The following is a 17,717-nucleotide window of genomic DNA, read 5'->3' as shown; positions in this document are numbered from 1 at the left end:
TGAATTTTTTTTTTTCTGAAAGCCCAAAAGGTCATTTGGGTAACATTAAAAGTGAAGTTTTTCACATTTAAGGAAATTGAATTTTCTGAAGAAACTTATCAATGTCATCCAGAAAGCCACTTTTCCTTCTACAGAGTCTGTTCTCCTCAGTCCGGGTGTTACTTTCCCATCTATTGCTTATTTCTGATGTGGAAGTAATGTAACACCGGATGCTTCTTGGAAAATACGCTGCGTTTTGAATGGCTTCAGTCCTTCTGTTTCAGGCAGGGAATTTATTCTCACTTTCTCAGTGGAGTAGATCTATCCTTTTGCATAGTATCAGAGGCATGCAATCATCCTGCACCTCTCTGACAAAATTGCTTTTGCCCCAGAGACAGGAAGAAGCAGCAGCCTCTAGAAGCTGCGTCCCCCCCGTGGTTTTTTAACAGGGAATGGTGTTGTGAGGAATCAGAGAATCATAGAACAGTTTGGGTTGGAAGGGACCAAGCTGTCTGTGCTTTATTTTTTACAAACACTAACAATGCCATTGCTCATGGGGCTTGTCTGGGTTTATCAGGAGTGCTGCTGAAGCCGTTCTATATGCTTTCAGCAGCAGAAGGGAGCCGTAGGTTTGTAAGAGGCTTGCTAGGGGAAAAGTGGTTTCTGTATTTAATTTTCATGAGCAGCTAAACACATGTCTGTCATTGCAGGCAATGCTGTCTCCATTGCAGGCTTTCACTATTTTAAATTGCATGCACAACAGACCCCTTTCTCTTCCAGGATTCATAAGGAACTTGTGAAATGATCATGAATAAGCTTCTAAACCAGAGCTCACACCTTCGAACCCCAAGTGGTTGCCACCTGCGTGCATTTGGCAAGTGCAGAGCAGTGCCTTTTTGTGATGAGCATCACCTTGCATTGCCTGTGGGTAGGGATGGGATTGCTGTGCCCAGGAGTGAAGGGGAGAGGCAGCATACGGAGGGCTCAGCTGTAGTTGAGCTGCTAGCCCTCTGCCTTCATGGCCCCATGTATATCACCCCTCTCAAAACTCCTTGGGACCACAGAAGGGCAACCTTCCTTCGCTGGGCAGGAGATTCAGGGGATCCCTGCTGGGGAGATTGAAGGGCTGGGCTTGCTGAACTGTCTGGTGCAGCGCAGAGTGAGGAGATGCAGTTTGGTGTCATGGGCAGTGGTCTGCTGTGCAAATGGAGGGTTGAGCCTGGCAGTGGCTGTAGTGTATGAGGGAGAGGAGATGAGGCACAGTGTGATGAGATGGGGGAGATTGTTTTAGAAAGTTGTGCTTTCTGAAATACTAGCTTTTTTCCAAATAAGACAAGTTCTGTGGGTGGATTTAAAGTGCTGAAAAGCTGTTATGGCTGTGCCGTGGCAAACAGTCCCCTTGGCTCATTGTGGAGCATCCATTCTGCACAGAACTGCACTGTGACCTCTGCAACTTCTGGCACTTGTCCATGTCATGTCAGACACAGCCAGCAAGCAGAGGTGCAGCCCCACAGAAACCAGCTCTGCAGGACTGGGGATGTACAGCTGCACCCAGATGTTGGCCAGAGCAAAACATCTACAAATTGTCTGGTTTGGAATAGCGCCTGGCATGAGGAGAGTATCAGGTACAATTAACTCATCACCACACAAGCCATATGCTAAGCTCTGATAATGGGTCCTGTGAAGTTTGTTCTCTTACAGTGGTTATTTGTAGTAGTTAAATCCCATTCCCCATCTTTGACCTCCAAGGTCTAAGGAGTCCCAAAGTGCTCACAGTTCATCTTCCACAGTGCACTCTCATCTGGAGTGGGGTGGTTTGGGAGAGTGAGGCATAGAAGGCCCTGTACAGCCATGTAAGTACCCCACCACTGCACTGACCACCTCATCAGGCTGCCTGGTGGGATCAGTATTTTGGGAATGCTGCAAACCCTTATAGTTTTGTAGGGATACTGACTGGTAGTTCATGTCTTTCTTAAAATTCAAGCTTCTAGAATGATACTTACTAAGAAAATGCTAGCCTCATTAAAAGAAAAAAAACACCCAAGAAAAAGGTTTAGTTCCTTCTGACTGCATTGAAAAGCTTGAAAGGCATAAATCTGATAGATCTAAAACCTACATGCAAACAAAAAGGAAGCAAAATATAGTAAGCATTAAAATTTTACAGTCTTAAGCTGGCGTCTTTGTTTCTAGGCAGTTTTCACAACATTAAAACACTGGGAATGAGAATAATGTTGAGATGGAAATTAAAAAGTCTTTCATTCCTAGAGACTGCAAATGAAGGTTTTTATGCAGTAAAGAGTAGTGGAAGTGGTTTTTTCCCCAGCCTGGTATTTGTAAGGTAGCAACATCTCCAGGAGGAGCTGCTGCAGGACCTCTTGGACTAAGGGGAAAGGGAGCGGATTTTCCTTTCTGTGTCGTCTCCCATGGACTGTTTGAGGTACAGTCTATGCAAGTACTTTCTCATCACCAGTATTCAGGCAGAGCTGGGTAGCCTCCCAGACACTCCTCAAATGGCCTTGAAAAAGAAGTTCCCAGGAAAATACGAGATTTCCCACTGTTGGGACTGGCCATTGTTCTTTCTGATTGCCTCTCTGTTCTCATCTTCTCTCTTTCTGTGCCCTCTGGCTTCATCCCCTTGTTCCTCCATTCTCTTTGCTTTCCTGGTTCATCTCCATCTCCAAAAGTATTGTGAAACAGGTATGATGTTTGCTGCCATTCCTGTGTTCTCTCCCCCTGTTTACTGCCCCCTCAGTACACAGCAGCTCTGTGACAGAGTCCAGGGTGCTTTTTTGTATCTGTACGATGCCTGGCACTTTGGGAACCAGGCCTTTAAACCTTTGAAAGGGTCTAAATAACTTAGGCTGGATAATAATGAAACAATACAGCTCTTGGTGACCTGCCATGCATGTCACTGCCTTTTTTCTTCAGAGCAGGCATGTTACCATTAAGCTGCTTAATGTCCAGAGTGTCTGCATAATACATTGCCCGGAACTATGCTGTGGACTCTGATGCGCCTTTCCATAAAGAAGTATTAACTGGGAAGTGATATAAAGTGGGAATGACAGGTAGAAGGGGCACCACCAAAAAGAAAAGAGGCTTGCTACTGGGCAGGTGAAAATCTGTTGCCTTGTGTCCCAAGTAATAGCTCCTAATCAGTATGAAATTGAAATTTTTGGAAGAAAAGTATGATTATTGCTGAAGGCTTATTTGTGAATCAGGTGGAGACAGAGGTTTTACACTTTGCATTTTGGGTCACCAGGTTTCTTAGCTTAGGTGACACTCTGTCAGCCACATTAAGCACTGCTACGTTCTCCTTACACCCAGTGATTCAGATGCTGTGCATGTGTTTTTCAAAACTGCATGAGTGTGCTGGATTTATTCAGAAAGGTACCAGCACTGCACATGCAAATTGCCAGTAACTGTGTAAGCCAGTGACCAATTACATCAATAACTGGTTATTTGCATAATGCATTCCCATTTATGCATGCAGATATAATAACTGCATGCACAAATGGTGTAAGTGATTGCAGGTGCAAAAGTGTGGATGCGATCACGTGTATACGGGCTACAAAAAGCAACTCGGTGTGAACAGCAATTGCACCAGTCACCATGGTGCTGCTACACAAAACCCAGGAATTTGAGTCTTTGTTTTGACCTGGAAGGATCCTTCTACCTGCTGATTGGAATGGCATGTTGGTTTTTTTTTTCCTGAGAGATTAATTAGCTTTTCAGTAGCAAAGTTTACTGTGATTCACCCTTCCTTCTATTGACAACTGTCAATCTGGAGTCAGATAAGAGCATCCGGATGTCTTCATGTAGGGAATTCTATAATAAGGAGCTAAAATGACACTGGGCAGTGTTTTTAAAGCAGGTCAGTCATTTCACACGCTATTCCATCTCCCTTCTCTTATGTGTTATTAATTCTGAAGCTTTTCCTGTCAGTTGATGTATCTTTTCCCATGTGATCTGTTGTGTGACTGTTTCATGAAGAGGGACTCTAATCTCATTTCATCACTTTGCTAGGAACCCCCCAAAGCTTCTTAGAAAGCTGGAGTGCCATAAAGACAATTGAAGACTTTTGTTGCAAGCATATAGTTTGTATTTACTCCAAGAGTAAAAGTGATAGCACACAGAGCACAAAATCCCTGTCCACTGAATTCCTGTCATGTGCTAATGGATAAACATCCATAAAAACATTTCTTCGTGACTTTGACACAAGAAGTGATGCCCTGTATTCAGTCAGTCAAAAACCTGCTGCTCGCAACTGTCCTGGTGCTCTCAACTGTCCTGGTGCAGAGAGGCATGAGCATGCAGGTTTCAGAGAAGTAGGCTTTACACAAGTCTTGAAGAGCTGAATTTGCAATTCTGTATGAACAGGATGTGAAGGAGTTGTTTCTATCTCTGGGAGAAAGGTTGGAGTCTCATCATCTAACTTGAGGGCCTGAATAGATTGACATTTTATGCAGTCTTAAGCATGTCTGAGATACAGTTCTTCTTTACCAGAGTAATAAAGTTATTACAAAAGGACTCTTATAGAAAAACCTATTGTGGCACTCTGCAGAAATACCAAAGTTGAAGAGCTGCTGTAGATTTCACATGCGTCAGAGGAGCAGTGTGGAAGAGGAGCACCCTGATGGTGCTTTGTGCACAGCTGGGTGAGTGGCAGTGACCAAGCTCAGGGGACTGGACAAAAGCAAACCTGTGTTTGAATCCCAGACTCAACAGCTGAGGCATTAAAGGACTTATAGTACAGCCTATGCTGTACAAACAGGCTGACATCATTCTTTCCAGTTACTTCAACCAAGTCTGAGTTCTTCTGGTTTGCACTTATGAATAGACATGCAGCCCATGAGCTCAGTCCAGCTGCTGTTGATGCCACTGACTTGGGTTTGCCAGGCATGTCTGCAGCACCTCCATAGCAGACAGAACTTCTGGGTCCATTTCAGAGTTGCTTGTGATACCAAATAACATAACTATTCCTTCCCACCTAGTTCAGCTGCTGCTTTCAGTATGCCCAGATTAGAAACCACCTTCTTTCCCCCTTTTCTCCCCCCTAGTTCTCTATGAAGAGTATTTTGGCCATGTCACAGAATTCAGTATTTCTTTTAAATGTGTTTTTTTTTCCTGTGGCTTTTTAGAAACCTGCTTAGTGTGAAATTAACTTTGAAACTCATGGACCTGATGAGGTATTGAGCTGACATCTGTAGCTCTAAAGACCTGTTCTATTAGAGAGAAGTCCCCAGTGGGATGGTTTTTGACCAAAACTAATATTTCTTTCACTCAATATTTCTGTGTATTAACATCTGAATATGGCAGCTCAATTACTGTGGTTTGGTTTGGGTTTTTTTTTCCTCAAATCAATATAAAATACATGAAAGTCCTCTGCAGTATGTAAACCCTAGGGGAACCTTTGAACGTTCAAGTGTAATGATGCAAAAGCTCGACTATGTTTGCTGTATAGTGGCATGTTTAAAAAAGAAACAAACAACAAAACCACCCTTTATTGCTCTCCATCTACCTCAGAGACATAGGTTTCTATACAGCAAAAAGCAGTTGGTGCCCTGGGGGTGCCCTGGGCAGGGTTTTTTCTGGCATCCCAGCCGACCCACACAGAGGAACTGGCTCTGTGCAAGTTATGTGGGGAAGACTGAACCCGATGCCACCTTCTCATCCTGCAGGAAGAAATTGCACGTGTCTGTCTGGCACTTTTTAGTAAGACTGAGCATTCAGTCTGCTTGGAAAGCGTGAAGCAGGTTGCTTTATCCTTCCCACCCGTGGGGAACGTGGGAAGGATCTGAAGCTGCTGTAAATTACAGGCTGCATTTTACTCACAGAATCTGTGATCCACAGCAAAAATCTTGTACTCATGATCAACTGATATAATGGCAGTTTGGGGATCTGTACACTATATTAATAAATTATGACCTTGTGTGTGTTGGGGGGCTGAGTAGCATTCTATTACAGTAACTACAGTGATAGTTCTATTTTTAATAGAAATAATTTTAAATTCAGATGCCATCTGGTTATAATGTTAAAAAGACTTAATTACAAGTATAGTATAAAACTATATGTTCTTTATGACAAAAGGAAGCGAGCAAGGTAGAACAGAAGATGCTGCACTGCATTTGGTTGAGCATATGTTGACTGAACTAACTTAATCCTGGAGATTCAGCTCCCCCCAAAGCCAGACTGTGATTCTGAGGTCCCTGTGGAGAAGATCACTTACGTTTCAAAATTGCATGGCAAAATGAAGAGTGCTTCTGGGGTGATGCTGGCAGAGGTGCTGTGGTTGCATCACTACTCTGAAAAAGATGCATGGGAAAGGCACATAGGTATGAAGTGTAAAGCAGATACAGTAAAAAAAGGCCAGTAACGGCATTTCATAGAAAATCTGCAGTCCCTGTGTAGGTGATACATTCCCACTGTCATTGCTGTGCTGCTTCATCTCCACGGCAGAGAGTTTCTCCCTTGTGAATATGATGGGTGACATTTTTTAATGCTCACATTAGTGCAGCGATGGATGGTGCACCAGGGGTTCCACATGGCTCAGACAAAACAGCATCTGGTGTCTCAGGCTCCTGAGTTTGGTAAATGGGCAAGGGATGAGCACAGAGGAAGATGACAGAGGAGTGACCTTGTGGTTTTTCTCTAGAGTTGTGATTCAGGAGGTTTTGGTTCCAGTGCTGGGTCTATTACAGACACGGGCATGACTGCAACTGAGCTGTTGAGCTATTGTGCTGCTGTGAAATGAGGATTCACAGCCTTTGAACTTCCCTCTGTTGCCTGTTAGGGTTGTAGTCCCTGCAGCCTGGGAAGCAGCACAGGGAGCAGTCGGAGAACTGTATTTTGCATGGCTTAGCTTGAACTGTAGCTCTATTAATACTAATATAAATATAATTTAAATTGAGTTTGACCTTGGGTGACAGCTATGACAAAGCACGGCACGTATGAAGTCTGGATACAATTATTTGGAATTGCTAAACACCATACTTCAGTCATGACCTTTAGATTGCACCAGAGCCAGGGGAGGTCCCTGATTTTAACTTCTGAACTGCAGTTCACCTCGTCAGAAAGAGACTTCAGAAGCTATTATAATCACAGAGAATATTCTAAAGTGTGAAGAAGCTATCAGCAAAATATTTATTTTACACACTTGTCTGAATTTAATCCATGAATCTGTCTACTACGATAGTGTTTTTCTGGTGTAGATGCGGCGAGTAAGCTGAGATCATAGCAGACATGTCCTGTAAGGCTTTACAGAAAATCATTGCTTTTTAATCTCTTTATCCCTGTTATTTCCTACCACTGTGAAAATCCAGCGGCAGGGCAAGCTGGCACACTGTAGGACAGATGCATAATATGTAATGCTAAGCAGGAAAAAAATCCTTCTGTTTGTCTAATACTCCAAACACATTATAAATGTCAATGTTAGTGTTGTGTGTCCTACATAAATAATAACAGCATCAATATTCAGCCAGGTATTATACATCTTTGGGCTAGCCTCGATACGTGTGCTGTCTTGATATCAATGACTTAATTAGAGTTAGCCAGAAAAGTTGAACTGGGCTGGGTTTATAGCAAAGCAAGTACAACCCAAGTGGCAACCTGGGTATAAATATGAGTTGGGTACCGTGTGTTATACAGCACCTGACTTCAAGCCTTTAATTTATCTTTTCTTTGTGCATTACATTTTCTGTGCACAAACACTGCAAACATGCTTAGACAGTAGAATTGAGCTCCAATGTCCAGAGGGCATCTAGACATTTTCAGGTGCATGATTGCTTCCTTGATCTTCACATTAAAGCATCCTCCTGTCTGTAGTACAGATTTAATCAGCTGAGCTACATCCTCTTACACTGAAAGGTCCGGGAGCCCTGAAGTAGGCTGATCACAGCACTGGGTGGGACTGTTTCTACTACAAGGGTGAGAATGGATTTAGTTAAAGGGCATGAGAAGTAGCTCTAGTGGAAGTGAGACATTGCAGTGTTTGGAGAAGGGGGAATGCTTCATAAGAATGTCTTATATGGACCTTACATGTGCATTTTGAAAGGGGAACCTTTAAAGATGAACTTGGCAGTGAATGGAGCGCTGTCAATGAAAGATCTGTGTAGTAACAGCAGTAGTTTTCTCCCCAGGTAAATCACACGGATTTCAGGTCAGCGTGCCTGGCTGACACTGAGCAAGGACAGAACCCCTGCAAAATACCCAACCACATTTTCACTGTCTCAGGCTGTAATTAGAGGCACCCCCAATTGTTTGAAAGTGTTGAATTATAAAGATCCAAAATCCTGTGTTTCTCTCCTGCTCTCACAGGAAGGAAATCAGACTGATAGGCTTTGCCAACATGCTGAGTGTAATTCAGTTCCTCTTGGAATCAGAAGTTTTATATATACTCAGCAGCAGTTCCACAAGGCCTGGACTTTGCTCAGCGTTGAATCTCATGCCCATCACATTTCCAGCAGGACAGCCTGGTCCTTGCACACTCACCCTGGCATACCCTGGGTCCATCCCTGTGCTGCAGGACACCAGCACACCATGGGCACCCGGCCCTCCTGCTCCCCACTGTTCCTCCTTCACAAAACGAGGCTGATGCTATTTATTAATGCAATTCAGGGCTATTAATGCATGCACAACCTCTTCCCCGTGTTACCAACCGCAGAAGAGCAAAGCCTTCTGAACCTCCTTCTTCCTTTCACACCATGTTAAAATGCCGTATGATTTCATGGCAGAGCTGCTCACAGCTGGTCACTTGCTGGAGCATAGGTCTTCCAATATGCCAGCTGTAGGGATATAACCCCAAATGGATAAATTTGAATGTATGTGATCTTGTAATCTAGAGCAGAGACCATATGGAGCATCACGGCAGAGTCAGTTTAAGACTTTGACAACAAAAATATGGGTTCTTTCAGCCATAATAATTTGAAACAATGGTTTATTTTTCTGCTATTGCTGACATTCAGTAGGAATTGTGGGAGAGTGACAGGTTCTCAGGCTGTTCTCATCCGACTTTAAAAACATCTGCCTTAGGAAATGACTTTGTACCTAACGTATGAGCATTTTCCCAATTATTTTACTAAATAAATGCAAGTATTCTGTAAAAAGAGCTGTTAGTCTTAAAAGATATTTTTTCCATAAGGTAAAGTCAATTGAAGAGAATGTGCTGCTTTTAGATAAGTGTTCCAGGAATGAATGCAAGGAACAGAGCTGAAGGGCTGCAGTGCTGAAACCGGGAGCAGGAGGAGCCCTCCAAGCCACAGCTTGCTGTGGTGGACTCCAGACCTCCTCTGCCCCTGGCCAGCCATGGCTCCTGCAGCTTCCTACAGCCCCTCCAGCTCCTGCTGTGCTTACAGTTTATTTAAGGTTTTAAGTTTTTATTTAAAGGGATAGGGGCAGTTTGCACTCCATCAGTGACTTTGTTGTATGTATTTCAGCATCATGCGTGAGAGCCAGAGGCTGTCTTGCTTGTGGTGAGCAAACACCTCTAGAGTAGAGCTAGAAAAGAAGATAAGAAGTTGTGGCAGGACTGAGAGTTGAACCCAAAGCTTTTGAGCTGCCAGCCCAGGACTGGTTAATCACCCAACCCTGCTAGTCTGCAAAGTACATTTAGTACGTTTTTAGGTCTGAATGAAGGTATAAGTGAAAAGGCTGACTTCCCTGTGCATTTTGAAAAGCATTTAGTAGAGCTTAACAGAGCATTTTGTCTCTCACTAAGGAATTAAAGGATGGCTGTAAAAGCGGGTTCTGTAGATTCTGCTCCTGTAAAATCTAATAGGTTTCCTATCTATTAAATTCTAAAGGCCTTTTTAAAGTTGTGGGGTGTTTTTAAAATCAAATAATAGATTTATTCTTGATGTCTTGGGCACATTACTGCAGCAACCTCATCCTTGGACCACAGCTTTGGCAGAGCACACACATCCATAATGAGGGACTATATGTTCTGTGCAGTTTTTATTATGAAAGAAAATGAACAAGTATATTATGAAGAAAGGGGGAAAATGGAGAAGACTACTTTTTTGGCAAAGTTTTGTGTTGCAGATCTCATTTTTCTGGTTGCAGCTGCCTTTAGACACCCAGTTCTGTGAGCTGCTATATTGAGTTTAACTGTAGATGCTTCCCAAATTTGCTCTTTGGTGAAACAGGCATTTGTGCAGATTCCCCATAAAAATGACTGATTTGGGTTTTACCAAGACCTCTGGCACTTTCCCATTATAAGACAGGATTAGATTTCCAGAAGGATTTATCAAGATGGGAGTAGTGAAACAAATATTTTACATATCCAGTTTAATCCTCTCTCTTCCCCCAGACGAGCCTATATGGGCAGGGTTTTGAGCTGTTCTGAAATGAAAGCTTTCTGAAAGAAATACGTTTCCCTGTGGGACTACCCAGCTTTCAGTCCTGTTTCTGTGGGAAGGTAAGAGAGCTCTGTTATCATTTACTATTTATGAGATGTACATTCGTATTGCCAAGTGACCATAGGATTCTGTGCTCTTAAGAATCTGCAAATGAGATGAAGCTCATTATTTTTTAATGCAGAAAGCATTATTGCGATCTTGGCGTGGAGATATGTAACCTCAGATGTGTGTCTTGCTGTGGGATATATATTGAGGCTTTTGCTTTAGGAAGCCAGTAAAGTACACACAGTATTTTCCAGTCATTCTGTTCAGCACATAAAAGCAGTATTTATTAGAAATAACACTAAAGGGAGTTTTGTTGTTGTTTAATTGCAGACCATGACTTGTAGGAAATTGCCCTCCTCTTGTGTGCATTTTGCTTGACAGTGTTGAGATAAATGCAGGGCCATGTTCTCAAAATGAAGTTTCTCCTTAACAAGAGAAGATTCATCATTATCCACTTCTACCTCCCCACACACGAGTTGGTGTCACAGTCCTAAGGAAAAGCAAAGTCTGATAAATAATCCCATGTTATTTTTTTTCTCCCAGTAAGTTAGGATTTACTTTATAGGATGATGTTATTGGGTGTCAAGCCATGGCCCTGTAGGTTAACAGCGACAGGCGCTTTGGTGTTTCTGCAGATGAAAGCAGTTGCGTGTGTGTCTGCCTGCCTGGCAGTAGGAGTCTCTGATCTGGGACATGGGCACAGTATCTCAGGAGGAAAACCACTCAGTGAGAGAGCTGCAAATAAGACATATTTTGCTTATTGCTCCGGCAGGTACAATAAACCAACAAGAAAAAGAAAGCCATTCACTTTGCCTTGGTGTTTGCCTGGCACTGAAGCCATCAGCTGTGGTGTCCTGGGCTGCTCCCTCTGATGAGGGCAGGTCCAGTGCTCATTCCATACTGGCCAGATGCTGTCCATGCGTACTCCTGCTCCCTGTGGGATGTTTATAATGCCAGTCATTACATCTGCAGATGGGATGCTCTCTGATTCTTCAGGTCACGACGCAGGTTACCTTGAAGCAGGTTCGTCACATGGAGTTGTACAAGAACTGTTGGAGGACAGCTCACATGCACCCTGAAGTGCCTGTGCTCTGCTGTGTCTTGTGTGTATGGTCCTCTTCAGTACTTCCATCCGCTGCATTAAAATAGTGTTGCAAAACACAGGAATGGGCAAGAGTGAGGAGGCTTAAGAGTGAAGAATGTCTGGATATATTTATTAACCAGAAAAGCTGGATTTTCACTGATGCTTATTACTGTACCTTGGTTTTGTGCACTTGTATGGCCCTTATTTAAAATAACTTGTTAATAATGAATGTATTCTTGCAGTGGTTTGCAGAATAACCGGGATAATGGCACATGAGCTTGCTGGTTTTATTTCTGTCTGGAATGTGCCCTGCACACATCTGCACATTTGCAGTCACACAGGCAGGCTGAGTCTCACAAATCCCATCTTTCTTCACTTCTCCCCTGTAGCCTCACCTTCCTGGTGCCGGTCCTGCTGCTGCCTGGCTGTCCTTCAAACGCAAGTTCAACTCTCTCCTCTGATTTCTGGCTGCTTTGTGGATGCCATCTGTGTTTGGAGCCTGGCCTCTGCCACACAGCCCTTCCTGCAGGTCAGGTCGCACACGCAGAACTTGAGTATTTTTCAAGCCTATCCATGTGAGACAGACCTGCCAAAAAGTAGAAAAGGCATTACGCTTTGAGAAGGTTCCTGGTTTAACAATGTGCCACAGACAGTTCAAAACATCACAGAAAATAGTAAATATAAGGGAAAATATCAGAGCTTTGCTGTATGAGGGAAGCACAAAGGGCATTAAGCAAGTAACCAGCTGCCAAGCACTTTACAGAGCCCTGGGGACTGACACCCTGCTCCCAACAGCAGCCTGGGGTCTGTGGGGAGGCAGAGGCCAGCTGTGATGCCCCTGCGTGTCACAGGCATGGCTTTGTCTCCAGAGCAGAACAGGGAAAAGGAAGGCAGCATTTATCAAAACATCCATAGGGAATTTGGTGACCAGCTATCTGGGAATAGAGGCATTTTCAGACAAACTGCATTGCTTGACTGTGATCTTGCTCTGTTAAGCTCATGCTCCATACATGCAGTAATTGCAAGCATTTGTTTTTAGCAGTACAAGCCTGAGCTCCAGAGCAAATTTTATTTACTGCAATTATATCTGGCAGGTAATTTCTAGTAAACTCAAGCAGATGATAAACCTCTCAGTAAATTCATGAACAGAAAAATAGGGCAAATTGATCAAATAAGCTGTTTCCTCCAAAATAAAAAAAAATATTATGTGCATAGCATCCTGGAACAGAAATAGCTCTGATGAAACCATATAAAGACAAGCAGGAACTTGCCACAGGCGTCTGTGCAGCGGTTTTAAATTTGGGTTTACTCCTAGCAAAGAGTCTTAAGAATCTGCTTAACTCCAAAGCATGAGTTGCTGTCACCCATTGCTGGTGGTGGAGCTGCTTGCACACGCGCCTGGACCTCAACCCTGCCCTGTAGAGCGGTGCTGGGTTATTTTGAGACACAGCCTTGGAAAGCCGGAGCCCCATTTCTGCTCTTCTCATGGTTGAGTGAAGAGCAGCCTTCTTACAGGAGCAGGGACCCTCGCCTCCTTTCCATATTTATTGAAAATGAAACCAGGCAAAGTGTTCAAAATATAACATGTGAGATTTGTTCCACATCTCGTTTAACCGGGTGTGTGATGTCACTCGATCTACATTTCAAATAGCCAACTTCAGGTATTGGGTTTTCCTAAAATGAGCTTTTAATAATTATTCAGCTTTTCCATCTCTGCTGTCTGGCTTAATTTACATTAGAAATCTGAGTTTCAGCTGAAATTCTCAATCTAGCAGTGTTAACACCTCTCTGAGATAAGTAAATGATGGCTACAAATGAGGTCTGGGCTTGGATGCCACCGCTGATTAACATCACAGAAGTACAATTAACAGCATTTTTAGGAGAGGAGGGGAAGAAATTATCATGTGCAGTTGGAACGATAAAGAGAATTTTAGGGAGGTATGTAATTAGGCTAATTAGGCTAGGGTAGTGGCTTTAACATTCATACCCTGGTGAAAAGCATTTAGGGTTTCCTTAAGCACTGTATAGGTTCTTTAAAGACTATAATCCTACATCTCTTCTAAAAGATACATTTACTAAACAATTTAAGCATCAAATCCTTTCCGTATTAACATCATACCAATTCTAAATGGTCTGGCATTGCCAAGAAAATTATTGAGAGCTTCCTTGCTTGAGCTCTGAATTTCTTTCTCATTTGAGTTTGAATTAGGGGAAAAAGACAGCTTAGGAATGAGAGCATACATTTAAACAGGTTAGAGAAGGCTTAAAACAGAAATGGATCTTTTCAATTTCCACAGCAATATCTGTCTGCATTCCCTTCTGATGCCATTTTTAAAAACTGTGGCTGAAGGAGCTGCCATAGATCTAGGAAGGTTGTGTAAAATAATACAAACAGAGCTTTCCCATTTTCCAACTTAAAGCATCATTATGTATGACCTCATGTTACTTTATGCTTCATTATCAATCATCATCCAAGGGCTGAGGAAAGCTTTATGTGCAGCCTGGGTCATGAAGAATGGCAGCAAATGGAAAATGAGAAGGGGTTGGTTATTGTTCAGGGGAAGTGCCCTCCTTCGAAACCCTGTTGTGCTCCCCAGGCTCCGTGTATAAGCCTAGATAGAGAATCATGTTACTCAGTTTTCCTCATCACTTGGGGTAATGGTAACCATGAGTGACAAGCTGTGCGCTGCAAGTTATCCATCATGTGGCATCTCCATCCTCCTCCCAGTGCACCGCTGGTTAGTCTGGACACAGAGGGATTCCAGTTGTCATGGTGCTGCTTTCTGCTTGGATTGGTGTGGGGAAAATCAGGAGGTGTGTAATTCTGGAAGGGCTCTCCTGTTCTCCAGGACTCTCGGGCTTGCTCTTCCCATCCAGCATCAGCCTGGCTCTTGGGTGTTTCTCTGTGCCTACTGCAACATTGGTGGGGACATGGTAGGTAAAAGGTGGGTATGTGGTGGGTGCATGGCAGCAAGTGCTGCTTTGCTGTATAGGTTTGAGGGTTTCTTTCTCCTTCTTGTCATCTCCCTGGCTTGGTTTCCTCTCTGAGCTTGACTGATACTTGATCCCTGTGAGTTTTCCAAACAAAGAAGAGCAATTACAGTCTCTGATTAAAAAGCCTGGGCATCATGGGTGTGTGCAAATCAAGATAACCATTTATCTGCAACTCTTCCCTGTTTGCCTGTGGAGGCTTAGGCTCAGCCTCCATTTAGGTTGCAGAGTGTTTGCTTTTGCTGCATGTGGGATGATGAGAGGGGGTGAGGGGAAGGGGATGGCTCGGGGTCTGCCGAGGGAGATAAGGGCTGAGGCATGGGGAGGGAGAGCTGAGGCTCTGGCCTGCCACGTGCTTTGCAGAGCACAGTGGCAGCCAAAGTGACCATTTCTCTTGCATTGTTTGGCTTCAGGTTGAGGGCAGCCCATGTGCTAGACTGCCCTTCCCGTGTCACATCCCTCAGGGCATCTGCCATCACTCCTGATGGAAAGATAAAACAGATGTGGTTTATTTCAAGGGGAGCACTCTTAACAAGATACTGCTAGGGCTATCAACATTGCTATCAGAAGCTGAGTACTCCTTCCTTGGGCACTAAAATAAATCACTTGGCTAGAAGCAAAATATCTTCAGTATCATCCTTAAACAATGCAGCTCTCCTCTGGCCCTGGAAGGTTTGGAAGGTAGTGTATATTTGTTTAACTCACATATATACTTTACATGCCTCAGGAAAAACGGCCTTGATTAATATAAAGTGCAGGACTGAATGGATCAGAATACAAAACCCATGTGTTCTCAAGCAAGACAGCTCTTGAAGGTGAACATCCAAGGCATAGCTGAAACCCAGTAGTGAGTGTGCAGCACGGAACTGTTCTTCGTGGCAGAGGCAGTTTTGTGCTTGCTGCTTTCTTCTTCACGTCTGGCAAAGCAGCTGTGCCTCTGGGGAGGACAAAATGAATGTCTGACAAACTTCTCCACTTCTTCACATCTTCCGGGGTCTTGCAGAAGAGTGTGCTGTCTGTATCATGGCAGCCAAGAAGGCCACGGGGTTGTCCAGGTCCCTGCTGGTTGCACAGGGACCAGTTAGTCCCAGTTAGTTGCTTCCATGGTCTGATCCATCACCTTGCGGTTCTAACGCCCAAGATGTATGGGCTGTATGTCAGCATGGTTCTGGAAGCAGAGGTCTGATTCTCCTGATACTCAGAGCAGCTGCCTCACATCAAAACAGTAACCCTTCAGGTTCTTAACTTGCTTTGGCAGAGCATCGTGGCCTTAGGTGATAAATGCCACACTGGAGGAAGCTTCCAGAACCACCACCATGTATCTGTCTTTTATGACTTTTAGACTTTACATATTTCTCAGTATTTCTACATCAGACTGAATATTGTTATTAGCATTAAATGTATCTCGTGCCAGGTTACTACAAGCTCTATCCTTTTAAATGCTTGACCAAATTCATCATGAAATAAATTCCATGTATATTGCTAAAGTTTATTCTGCTGTTGAAACACTGAACAGAAATCCTTTACATGTCCTGGAACATCAAATAAATCTCTGCTTCTTTTATTTTAACCTTTGAAATGCTTTCCATCAAAATGAGTGAAACAGGAAGAATAATAGATGTTGCAGGATTTGTATCCAGTATAGTTTCCTGCTTCTCCAAATGCTTTTGGAAATGCTGATTGATTTGTAACAAAGCTTGAAATGTCACCAGGAGGAATGAATGAAAAATATGCCACTCTGATGTATGTTGAAGTTGAAATTGGCTCAAAGTTTCAACCTTTAGACATGCTTTTTCCTTTTTTTTTTTTTGAGATTTTAACTTTCCAGAGCAGTCAAATAGCTGGGAAGATAACTGGGAACAAGATGCATGTAGAGGAAATTAATAAATTATGCTCTTACTTTTGGCACATTTTCAAGAGAGACGTGGTGAAACTCCAATTCAGTGACAAATGACAGGATTACTCTACTTCAAATTAAGTTCTTTTTGGTGAGGAGGGATGCTGCACTGGTGTGTTCTGATGGATATGTGGCCTGGCTGCATTTTGCATGTCATTTTCTTGAGAGGGGGTGCCCACAAGCAGGCAGCTCTGGAACCCCAGTGTACATGGACAATGCCTCCACATTTGAGGTGGGCAGGGTGTTGGGGTGGCATGGGGCTTTTAAGCAGGATGGGATCAATTGTGTCTTGGTCGGTGGTTAAACCTCTCTGGGAGAGCAAGAGCGGAACCCTGGCAGAGTTTCCTCCCCAGCTGGTTTTGTTGGTTCAACTGTAAGTGCAGTGTATCAGTGAACTGGATATATGTTTGTGGATGAATAATGACAAGGGCTCTGCCTGCTCTAGAATTTGCAGTAATTGCAACTGCAAAATTAGGTAAACATTGTTTGAAATCCAGCCAGTTTCTGATAGAGCAGGAAGACCCTGCAGTGACATTAAGGCTGCTCCCAGGCTGCCAGATCATTTGCATTTTGTCCTCGCACCCTTTCCTCGCAGGTTGTGTTCCAGTCTTCATTATGCTCAACATTTTTTACTCCTCAGGTTAGAAATGTGCCTTCGGGAGTTTGCTTCTTTTTTCGTGATGAATTTACTCACTGGATTATAGAAAATAGTAAAAAAAGCCTCGGGACCCATCTCACTGAAATTAGTCTGTGATTGCTTCTGGCTGCTGGAAGATTTACAGCATCTGGAGCTGCAGCACTGGGGATGTTGGTGATTCTCTGTGCCGTATGCTCCCCTGTGGTCTTCCTTCAGTAACCATTGGTATCTGGGCAGTGCAAAAGCAAATGGAACTGAGCAAGAAGCTGGAGCTGGGTGCATCTTATAGTCACGGAGGACTAGCATTGCACAGGTGTACACAGGTGATCATCCTCCCTGCATTGACAGTAGCCATGGGGTTACATCACTTGGCATGTTCTCAATGCTGACAGCAGGATTGTGTAAAAATGCTTAAAATGTTGTGTTGCATCCTCTGCACAGGATTCTGTGGGAGGAAGAGGGGGGCCTTTTCTTCATCTAGGTCCCTCTTCCTCTGTACCAAGGGCTGTTCCAAGCGCCATGATGATGGTGCGATGGTGAGGAGAGGAAGCAAGAGGTACCACATCCTCCTGCTGACTTAGGGATAACACCAGAAGAAAAGAGGAAACAGGTTCTCAAGTTCCAGTTTATGCCTGTGTTGAAACTTGCTGTCCCACCAGAGATAGAGTAACCAAACTGCTTACTGCAGCTCGTCTGGATGCTGATATTTGGAGGAGGGTCAAGAGGGAGCTG

General features: G+C 43.6%; 1 long non-coding RNA gene across 1 annotated transcript in view; it reads left to right on the top strand.

The window, feature by feature from the left end:
- Positions 1 to 1,472: 1,472 nt before the first annotated feature.
- Positions 1,473 to 17,717, top strand: part of LOC134169665 (uncharacterized) — a 34,670-nt gene continuing 18,425 nt past the window's right edge. The window contains exon 1 of the long non-coding RNA XR_009966987.1: positions 1,473 to 1,604. This is a non-coding gene — a long non-coding RNA (uncharacterized LOC134169665). The remainder of the gene's footprint in view (positions 1,605 to 17,717) is intronic.

Source organism: Pezoporus occidentalis, unplaced genomic scaffold (genome assembly GCF_034315485.1).
Source record: "Pezoporus occidentalis ecotype Australia unplaced genomic scaffold, CSIRO_AGI_Poc_V1 ctg35, whole genome shotgun sequence".
Classification (NCBI taxonomy): domain Eukaryota; kingdom Metazoa; phylum Chordata; class Aves; order Psittaciformes; family Psittacidae; genus Pezoporus; species Pezoporus occidentalis.
Note: the sequence above shows the minus strand (reverse complement) of the source record. Positions and strands in the feature narration are given on the sequence as shown.